The sequence below is a fragment of the Balaenoptera musculus genome, chromosome 13, assembly GCF_009873245.2.
Source record: "Balaenoptera musculus isolate JJ_BM4_2016_0621 chromosome 13, mBalMus1.pri.v3, whole genome shotgun sequence".
Lineage (NCBI taxonomy): Eukaryota > Metazoa > Chordata > Mammalia > Artiodactyla > Balaenopteridae > Balaenoptera > Balaenoptera musculus.
Window position 1 is genome coordinate 14,503,366 of NC_045797.1, and position 10,609 is coordinate 14,513,974.

Sequence of the window (10,609 nt, forward strand, 5' to 3'; positions counted from 1 at the left end):
TGCTTTATGTACTAGTGTGTAGCCAAGTTTTGTAAAACATATCTTGGGTGCTTGAAAAAAACGTTTTCCTAAATTGATTAGTGCAGAATTCTATGTAAGTCAAACATTTTTGCGTTGTGCAAATCATCAATATTCCTACTGATTTTTATTTGTTTTTTTAATCTACTTGGTCTGTAAATTACAAAGAGGTGTATTAAAATCTCCTATTATGATGACAGAGAAGTCAATTTCTCCTTGTTATTCTAATTTTTGTTTTCTATTTTTTAAAAACAACAACTTTTTTAGAGCAGTTTTAAGTTCACAGCTAAATTGAGCAGAAAGTACAGAGATTTCCTGTCTACCCACTGTCCCCATACATGCATAGCCTCCTCCACTATCTATATCCCCCACCAGAGTAGTACATTTGTTACAACTGATGAATTTACATTGACACATCATCACTCAAGGTCCATAGTTTACATTAGTGCACACTTGGTATTGTATGTTCTATGGGTTTGGACAAATGTATAATGATATGTGTCTACCATTATAGTATCATACAGGATTGTTTCACTGTCCTGAAAATCCTCTGTGCTCTACCTGTTCATACCTCCATCAGTGCTAATCCTTGGCAACCACTGATTTTTTATTAATTAATTAATTAATTAATTTTTGGCTGCATTGGGTCTTCGTTGATGTGCGTGGGCTTTCTCTAGTTGCAGCGAGTAGGGGCTACTCTTTGTTGTGGTGCGCGGGCTTCTCACTGCGGTGGCTTCTCTTGTTGTGGAGCATGGGCCATAGGGCGTGCAGGCCTCAGTAGTTGTGGCTCGCGGGCTCTAGCGCTCAGGCTTAGTAGTTGTGGCGCACGAGCTTAGTTGCTCTGCAGCATGTGGGGTCTTCCTGGACCAGGGCTCAAACCCATGTCCCCTGCATTGGCAGGCGGATTCTTAACCACCAGCAAAGTCCAACCACTGATTTTCTTACTGGTTCCATAGTTTTGCCTTTTCCAGAATGTCATAAATTTGGAATCATACAGTATGTAGCCTTTTCAGATTGGCTTCTTTCACTTAGTAATGTACACTTAAGGTTGCTCCATGTGTGAACGTAAATCTTCAACTCCTTTGGGTAAGTACCAAGGAGCACAATTGCTGGATCCCGTGGTAAAACTATGTTTACATTTTGTAAGAAACCACCTAGCTCTTTTCCAAAGTGGCAGCTCTATTTGGAATTCTCACCAGCAGTGTATGAAGAGTTTCTGTTGCCCAACAGCCTTGCCAGCATTTAGTGTTGTCAGTGTTCTGGATTTTGAACATTTTAATATATGTCTAGGAGTATCTCGTTGTTGTTTTAATTTGCATTGCCCTGATGACTTATGATGTGAAGCATCTTTTCATATTTTTATTTGACATCTGTATTTCTTCTTTGGTGAGGTATCTGTTAAGGTCTTTGACCCATTATTTAAAAATTAATTTTTATTGGAGTATAGTTACTTTACAATGTTGTGTTAGTTTCTGCTGTACTCTCTGACCCATTTTAAAATCAGGTTATTTTCTTACTGTTGAGTTTTAAGAGCTCTTTGTATATTTTGAATAATAGTCCCTTATCAGATGTGTCTTTTGCAAATAGGTACTTTCTGTCTGTGAGTTGTCTTTTCATTCTCTTGCAGTGACTTTCCAAGAGCAGAAAGTTTTAATTTTAATGAAGTCCAGCTTAACAATTTTTTCTTTCATGTGTGTCATGCCTTTGCTGTCATATCTAAAAAGTCATCACCAAATCCAGGGTCATCTAGATTTTCTCCTATGGTATTTTCTAGAAGTTTCATAGTTTTGCATTTAACATTTAGGTCTATGATATAATTTTGAGTTAATTTTTGTAAAAAGTGTAAGGGCTATGTCTACATTCATTTTTTTTTTTTTACATGTGCATGTCCAATTGTTCCAGCACCATTTGATGAAGAGACTGTTTTTTCTCCACTGTATTGCCTTTGCTCCTTGTCAAAGATCAGTTGACTATATTTATGTGGTCTATTTTTGGGCTCTCTATTCTATTCCGTTGATCTATTTGTCTGTTCTTTTGCCAACACAACATTGTCTTAATTATTGTAGCTTCATAGTAAGACTCAAAGTTGGGTAGTATCAGATCTCCAACTTTGTTATCTTTCAATATTATGTTGGCTATTCTTTTGCCTTTCCATAAAAACGTTAGAATCAACTTGTCAATATCTACAAAATAACTTTCTGGAATTTTGACTGAGATTGCACTGAAACTGTAGATTAAATTGGGAAGGACTGACATCTTGACAATCTTGAGTCTTCCTATCCATGAACATGGAATAACCTCTTCTTTAGTTCTTCTGTGATTTCTTTCAACAGAGTTTTGTAGTTTTCCTTGTACATATGTTCTTGTACATATTTTGTTAAATTTATACCTAAGTATTTCATTTCAGAAAATGATAACGTAAATGGTATTATATTTTTAATTTCACATTTTACTTGTTCATTTTTGGTATATGGGAATGCAATTAACTTTTATATATTAACCTTGTATCTTGCAAACTTGCTATAATCACCTATAGTTCCAGGAGGTTTTTTTTTTTTTTTTTGAATATTCTACATATATAATGTCATCTTTGAACAAAAACAGTTTTATTTCTTCCTCTCAAACAGTATACCTTTCATTTCCTTTTATTATCTTATTGCATTAGCTAGAATTTCTAGTATGATGCTGAAAAAGGGCAGTGAAAGAGGACATCCTACTTTGTTTCTGATTCTAGGGGGAAAGATTCTAATTTTTCACCATTAAGTATGACATGATATTTTTTTCTCAGGTTGAGGAAGTTGCCTGTATTTCTAGTTCACTCAGAGTTTTTATCATGAGTGGGTGTTGGATTTTGTCAAATGCTTTTTCTGCATCTATTGATATGATTTTTCTTCTTTAGCCTGTTGATGTGATGGGTTACATTAATTGATTTTCTAGTGCTGAACCAGCCTTGCATAGCTGGGATAAATCTCAGTTGGTTGTAGTGTATAATTGTTTTTATACATTGTTGGATTCAATTTGCTAATGTTTTGTTGAAGATTTTTGCATCTGTGTTCATGACAGATATTAGTCTATAGTTTACTTTTCTTGTAATATTTTTGTCTGACTTTGGTATTAGGGTGATACTGGCCTTATAGAATGAGTTAGGAAGTATTCTCTCTGTTTCTATCTTCTGAAAGAGATTGTATAGAATTGATAAAAATTTCTTCCTTAAATGTTTGGTGGAATTCACCAGTGAACCCTCTGGGTCTGGTGCCTTCTGTTTTAGAAGGTTACTAATTATCAATTCAATTTCTTTATAAATATAGGCCTATTTGGATTGTCTATTTCTTCTTCTGCCTTTTGTGATTTTTAAATGAACATATTGTGTCTTTAAAGGAACTGGTCTGGTTCATCTATGTTATCAAATTTGTGGGCATAGAGTTGTTCATAGGATTCCTTTATTACCTTTTTAACATCCAAAGGATCTGTAATGATGTGTTTTCATCTCTCTTCTTACAGTGCTCATCTGTTCTTGAATGCTGAATATTTTATCCTTAGAGACCTTAGCATATTAATCATAGTTATTTTAAGTTCCCTGTCTGATAATTCCAACATCCAAAATCTGGTTCGAATGCTTGGTCTATCTCTTCAAACTGTTTCTTTTTCCTTGTAATTTTCTCTTGATAGCTGGGCATGATGTAGTGAGTAAATGGATCAGTTGTAAATAGGCCTTTAGTGATGTGCTGGCAAGTATAAGGAAAGGGGAAGCATTCTATATAGTCCTATGATTAGATCTCAGTCTTTTGGTGAGCCTACGTCTCTGGACTACGAACTTCACAGTGTTTTCAGTTTTTTTCTGCCCCTTAGGTGGGACAGGAAGAGTAGAGTGGGCTGGAATTAGGTATTTCCCTTCCTCAAGGTCAGTTAGATTTCTGATAAAACCCAGCATGTTAGGCTTTGGTTAACTAGTTTCTTCTAAGGGCAGACCTTGTTAAGAAGAACAGAGTGCTCTTGTATATTTAAAAGCAGCTCCTTCCCCATCCCACACCCTGCTCAGAGCACAAGGGGATTTTTTTTTCTTGATATTTACTGTGAGAACCGGGTAGAGCTCCTAGAGGTAAAACTCAAAAAGCACACTCTCGCCCCTCCCCCCATAATTTTTAACTCTCAAACTTGTCCACATGTAGCCTCCAGCAATTCATCAATTATAAGTTTGCCCTACCCCACGCTGGTTCCTGCATAGACTTCTGCTCTGGTATGTTGTGACTTTCTTTAACCACTTATCTGTTTCTCCAACTTGGGGACCAGAAATTTGTCCTGTGACCTTACTTCTCTCACAGATCTAAAAAGAATTGTTAATTTTTCAGTTTATCCAGCTTTTTACTTGTTGTTAGGATGGAATGGTGACTTCCAAGCTCCTTATATGCAGAAACTGAAAATCGCTCTCTATATTTGGAAAATGTGTTAGTAGATATTTGCAAGTCTGAAATTATTAAATCTTCCTGTGAAATAAATTTTGTATCAATATGTGTAACTCTTCATAACTAGTAATATTTTAAACCTTAAAGTCTATTTCATCTATTATCAGTCTAGCTGCCCCAGCTTTCTTTCAATAGAATTTGCCTGATATATCATTTTCCATGCTTTTAATTTCAACCTTTAATGTTCTTATGTTTTACCCTGAGCTTAAAGACAACATATAGCTGTAGTACAAAAAGAATCAAGCTGTTAATCTTTGTCTTTCAGCTGGAGAGTTTTGCCCATTTACATTTATTACAGATTAAAAAAAATGTTTTTTGGCCATCTTGCATGGCATGTGGGATCTTAGTTCCCAACCAGGGATCGAACCAGCACCCCCTGCAGTGGAAGTGCGGAGTCTTAACCACTGGGCTGCCAGGGAAGTCCCTATTACAGATATATTTGAATGAATTTTCATTTCTCCTTTTGTGCTATTTGTGTTACTTTTATTTTTTCTTATTTCCCATCCTTTCTTGACTTCACTTTAACTGATTGGATTTTTTCCTATCTTTCCTTTTTTTTTTCTTACTATTTTTTAAATGGCTATTTGAGAAATTTTAACACAAATATTTAACAAAGTCCAAAGTTAGTATGCATGCTAGTTTGGGTTGCCTCAGAAGCAGACCTTGAGGTAAGAATTTGAGTAAAATAGTTTACTGGGGAGATGGCTTGAGTAAACACTGATAAGGGAAAAGGGAAATGAGACAGGGAAGGGAAGGACACCAATCAAAGGTCTCTATTTATGTTACCAACGTGGCCAACTAGTGCTAAACCCCAATAGGAAGCTCAAGGAGACAGTGTAGAATGTGTGCCAAGGAATGCAGGAGCTGGAGTATTTATCAGCTAATTCCCATCAGTTCTTAGTTGAGGGCTTCTTTTGGAGACATTAATTCCTCAGCACTTCCAGCTTGTCCTGCCCATGTACAGGAGAGCTGTAATGGCCAGAAGAAGCCCTCAGGAAAAGTTTCAAATGTTTCCATTTATAAGTTAAGCTAGAGTCCGGAAATGGTAAAGCCCAAGGCTATACAGGCAGGGCATTGATAGCATCTGTACAGCTACTATCTTTACCTTCCTCCCCAAAATACAAAGGCCTTAGAATGCTTTAACTCAGACTACTCTCTCCCAAATTATATGCTATTGCTGTCCAGAATTTTAGTTCTTTTTAACCACACGAATTAGAGATGACGATGATGATGATTTTATATGGTCGAGTGTTTATTTAGATTTCTCCATGTTTATAATTTTTATTGCTCATTTTTCATTTCTAACACCTTTGATTGTTCTTCTGAGGTCATTTTTATTTTTCCTGAAGTATATCTTCTGAAGTTCTATCAGTCAAGGGTCAGTGGGTGTAAGTCCTGTCTGAAATGTCTTTATTTTGCTCTTGTTTTCAAATGAGAATTTCCCCGGATATAAAATTCTACACTGACAGTTATTTTCTCTTCATATTTTGAAGATATCATTGAACTGTTTATTGGCCTCTGTTTGTGTATTGAGAAGTCATTCCCAATTCAGTTTGTCATTCTTGAATTTAGTCACATGACCACACCTAGCTATAAGTGAGGCTGGGAATTATAGAACTTTAGTAGGTTGAATTACCTTCCCATTTATTTATTTATTTGCTTTTTTGTTTGTTTGTTTGTTTGACTAGCAGAAAGACAACCTTCCTGTTTAATCATGCAGTTTGAAGATACCCTACTATTCCAATACTGATAAATCACTCACAGCTACGTCACGCTAGGAGGAAACAGCTGACCCACTGGCTCTTTGTACACCCAAGACAAATGTGTCTTTAAGACAGAAAGGACCCCCAGTCAGCCCCACCCCTCCTCCAAGCAGTGTGTGCAGAGGACCTGATCACGACAGCCAGCCAAGGGGAGAACTCTGGGAATTAGCAAAACCCGGAAACAATCTCATCACGTTACACAGGGCGGTTAGCACTGGGATGGAAATTACTCAGACACACAGAGCCAGATCAAGTGACAACTGTCGGATGAGATCGTTTCAGTGAGGATTAAGAAGTAAGCTTCTTAGAACTGATTTTTTTTGTTTTTTCCAATCCCTGGCTGAGTATTATGGTCTGGGGAAAAAACAGCGACCACTGATCACCACCGTGCGTGTGGGAAAGGCCCACTTTTGCGTTCCTGACACCGACCGGCAGGAGGGCTGACTCCACAGGGCTCCACTAACCTGTGGCAAATCAAGGACAGGTCCAGCCCAACCAGAAGTTGGTATACATTCATCTATATGTACTTCTGAACATTAAATTAGCTGGTGGAATAATCACTATTTCCTTGTCAACCTCCCAAATTTAAAGGCTGGATACATTTCAGGAATGACAGGTTAATAACTTGGCAGTTCAAGTGATTATTAACTCCAGTGTCCACAGATTGATTTGCTTATTGTGTATTTTGTTGAACTTCCTCAAAGGATTTTCCTTGTCAGACCAGGTGCCATGATTAGCTGCATCTGTGCCTCATTTAGGAGATGTGCACCATATTTCTTGGCTCTACCCCGCGCTCAACCGTTCAGAACTAAGGAAGGAAAATTACAGCATCAAAAGGGATTAAAACAAGAGATTTGCTGTTTGAGCCTTTCAAAAAGATCTGGAACACCTATGCTTCAGCAAATGGAGAATAACTTTAAGAAATAAAAAATCATTTAGTTGCCAGGGCAATGTGCTCCATAAAAGTAAACACTCTATGGAAACCCATTTCCTAAAGGGTGCCTCCAGGTAATGAAGGCTTAATATATTCTCTTCCATTCCCGTGTTCATATGCCATTTTTATATTCTGACTCAGGCCTGTCTACTACTTCCTTCTGTGCCCTTTGTGGGGTTAGATTAGAGAGGTAAGGTGTTAATGGTGGACTTGATGAAGATTGAAGACCCACTTTCTCCCTCTGGAGACCAGCCTGATTTGAACAAATCGGGGAGAACAAAGCAGCCCTTTTGTGTCCTTGGGAGGAAACCTGTTCTATGTCCGTTTCTGCAGCCAGGTCTGCTCCTCGCAGGGAGGGATGGGGGTTAGTCCACAGGGATCCCGGCTCGGGGAGGACACAGTTCCTGCGCCATCTGGGCCCACCCGAGTCACTCCACACGTGCACCACCTTTATTGGTGCTGCTGGATGGCTGAGTACGAGTTGGAGCCTGGGCTGGAAGGCAGTGAGTTGCCGCTGGGGGCCTACAGGACGTGCGGGTCGAGCTGCTGACTGGCCAGGCTGGTGTCCCCTGTCCCCAATTCCCCACTGTTTTCCTCCTTCTGGCTGCTCTGCTGCTCAGGACACTCAAAGTGGACGTAGTGGAACACCTCGTTTGCAGTGTTGTGTGTTCCAACGATCCGGATGAAGGAGGCCGGCTGTCTTTCAACAGTTACTGATTGCCAGGACTTGCAGGCGACTTTAGTTCTTTCGGCTACTATGGTCCACTGCTGCTGGTTGGTGGAAACCTCAACATGGTAGCTGTAGCTCTGATCTTCACAGTCCCACAGTAATAACCACCTTGACCCGATCATGTATGGCTGTGCCGGTTGAACCACAATTGTACCACTTCCCAGCTGATGACATGTATAGCCAGAATCCCAGTCATAGTTCTTGGTGTCCTTGTTCAGCAAGGTATTTTGGCTCTGACTGACCCCTTCAATCACACTGGCGCAATCAGCAATTGTTGCAACGTTCTCCATGGGCACTATTAGCCCCTCCTCCAGAGTGAAAGTTTTGTTTGTAAACATACATTCAAGAGCCACAATCTGAAAAATTTTATTCACTGTGTTATGAGTCCCAACTATTTGAATATACCTGCTGACATGGGCTGGAAGATATAACGTTTGCCAAGAACGACCCAGATATTGTGAATGATCAATCACTCTGATCCAATCAAGTTCATCCATTGACACTTCAATGAAATATGAATGAGACCGCTATCTTGGTCCAACAGGAGTATATCCGAATATGATTGCTAGTGGACGGCTGACACAGCTTAATCTCGATGCCAGAACTGCAGTCATCATCAATCAGATGCCTAGAAAATCCATGATCCAAATCATAATTTTGAGTGTCACCGTCTGATAAGGCAGACTTCAGCTGCCCTTTTACCACCTGGGCTCCATACTTCATAGTTGCAATGTTTTCTTCTGGTATGAGCATGTCTCTAAAATTGAGGTCCATGTCCCGGCTCTCTGATTGAACTTTAATAGCATCCAGAATGGCATCAGGGGACCACAGTCCCAAAGGCCTCACATCATTCGGAAGTTCAGTGAGACTCATCAAAGGCAAACACACAGCCTGCATGATTTCAGCATGATTCTCCTTTGAATTATGCTTACATAAGTTTAACAAGGCTAGGAAAATATCTTTTTCGGGAGCTGCAAATGAATCTTTTAATACGATGTTTAAAAGTGCTGTTTTAGAAAGGGAGAGGAAGCCTTGGCTTGAGAATACCTCCTGAGCATTTCTGTCCATAAACATGCTGCACATGCAAGTTAACTTGGGAAGTAAGTAGAGACTGGCAACATCAAAAGTCATACAGACATTCTGAATGCTAAGTTTGGCGCAGAGGTACTCAGAGATAGAGTACTCCAGTTCTGGAAATCCATATTATAGCCAGGCTCAAAAAGTCCAGCAGCACCTCCTCCTTCTTATCTGTCAGCCTCGCCTGCCTAGTGTATTGAATAGATGTATGTAAGTAGCATTGCGAATGCTTCTGCAGTGGTGTCCTGGAGAGGGATTTTGACTTCAGGCTGAGATTGTCACATTCCACCATACAGTAATGCTCGAAAATATTGGCACCTGACTGCTAAAATTACCCTGTGGGCAAGAAAACGTTTCTTTTCCACAACAAATGTGACATAGCCATATTCTTCCCCAATCAACAAGGCACAAATATGTTCAGACAAATGTGTACGTGATCAATTTCCCCCACTGCAGTAAAGCTGCAAAGAGGGCGGCTGTTAGTCATCTTGTAGAACAGATGATAGTCGTGGATCCCCACGATGTTCCTCTGCGACCTCACCGCCCTTACAGACGCCTCTTCCATCCATTCCGCACCCCCATCCTAGCCACGGCCCCCTCCTCCGCCGTCCTCGCCGCCCCTGCCTACCTTCCCATTTAAATTTGTGGTTCTGACATAAGGAAAAGGAGGACAATGGCTCCTGGCATAGGCAAGTAGCAAATCTCTACCACAGTCTGTCTTTTGGCTATTAAGCATCCATTTTGGGACTTCCCTGGTGGCGTAGTGGTTCAGAATCCGCCTGCCAATGCAGGGGACACGGGTTCGAGCCCTGGTCCGGGAAGATCCCACATGCCGTGGAGCAACTAAGCCCGTGCGCCACAACTACTGAGTCTGCACTCTAGAGCCAGCAAGCCACAGCTACTGAGCCTGTGTACCACAACTACTGAAGCCCGCCCGCCTAGAGCTCGTGCTCCACAACAAGAGAAGCCACCGCAATGAGAAGCATGCGCACCGCAACAAAGAGTAACCCCACTCACCACAACTAGAGAAAGCCCGTGTGTAGCAACGAAGACCCAACGCAGCCAAATATAAATAAATAAAATAAAATAAACACATCCATTTTATACTCCCTTCCCACATCTAGAACACACTCGTCTTCCAAAAGAGAAACCTCAAAAGCCTCACCCTCTGACATCTAGCTCAAAGTCCTTCTTTTCAGGCTCAGATGTGACTCTTCATGTTCCAGTGACGTAAAAACTAAATGACAACCCATCTGCTGAACAATGATTGAGAATAGGTTTTAGTGGTTAAAACTCTCATTCAAAAAAGGGGAGAATGGGCAGCATGTAGCAGTCACTGGTCTGTAGCAATCACCAAGTGCAGTTGAGTAGGATAGCAGAGACCTCCAGCCCTGGCAGTAGGGTCTGCTGCCTGGTTCACTGCCAAGTTCTCTGGGTCTTTTATCTCATCACCCCACTGCTTTATAGCCCATGGTTTCCTTTCTCAAGGAACAAGGTGGCTTCTGGAGCTCCAGCCCTCACACCTACGTACCAGTCAGTTGGATGGAACAAGGAAGGGAGAGACACTATAGGACATAAAGGTCTTTTGTGGCTGTGGCTCTGCCTTCTCAGTTTCTTCCCTGTC

The 10,609-nt window shown here is 40.4% G+C and overlaps 1 pseudogene; it reads right to left on the bottom strand.

The window, feature by feature from the left end:
- Window positions 1-7,628: 7,628 nt before the first annotated feature.
- Window positions 7,629-9,472, bottom strand: LOC118906376 (annotated as a pseudogene).
- Between the last annotated feature and the right edge of the window lie 1,137 nt (window positions 9,473-10,609).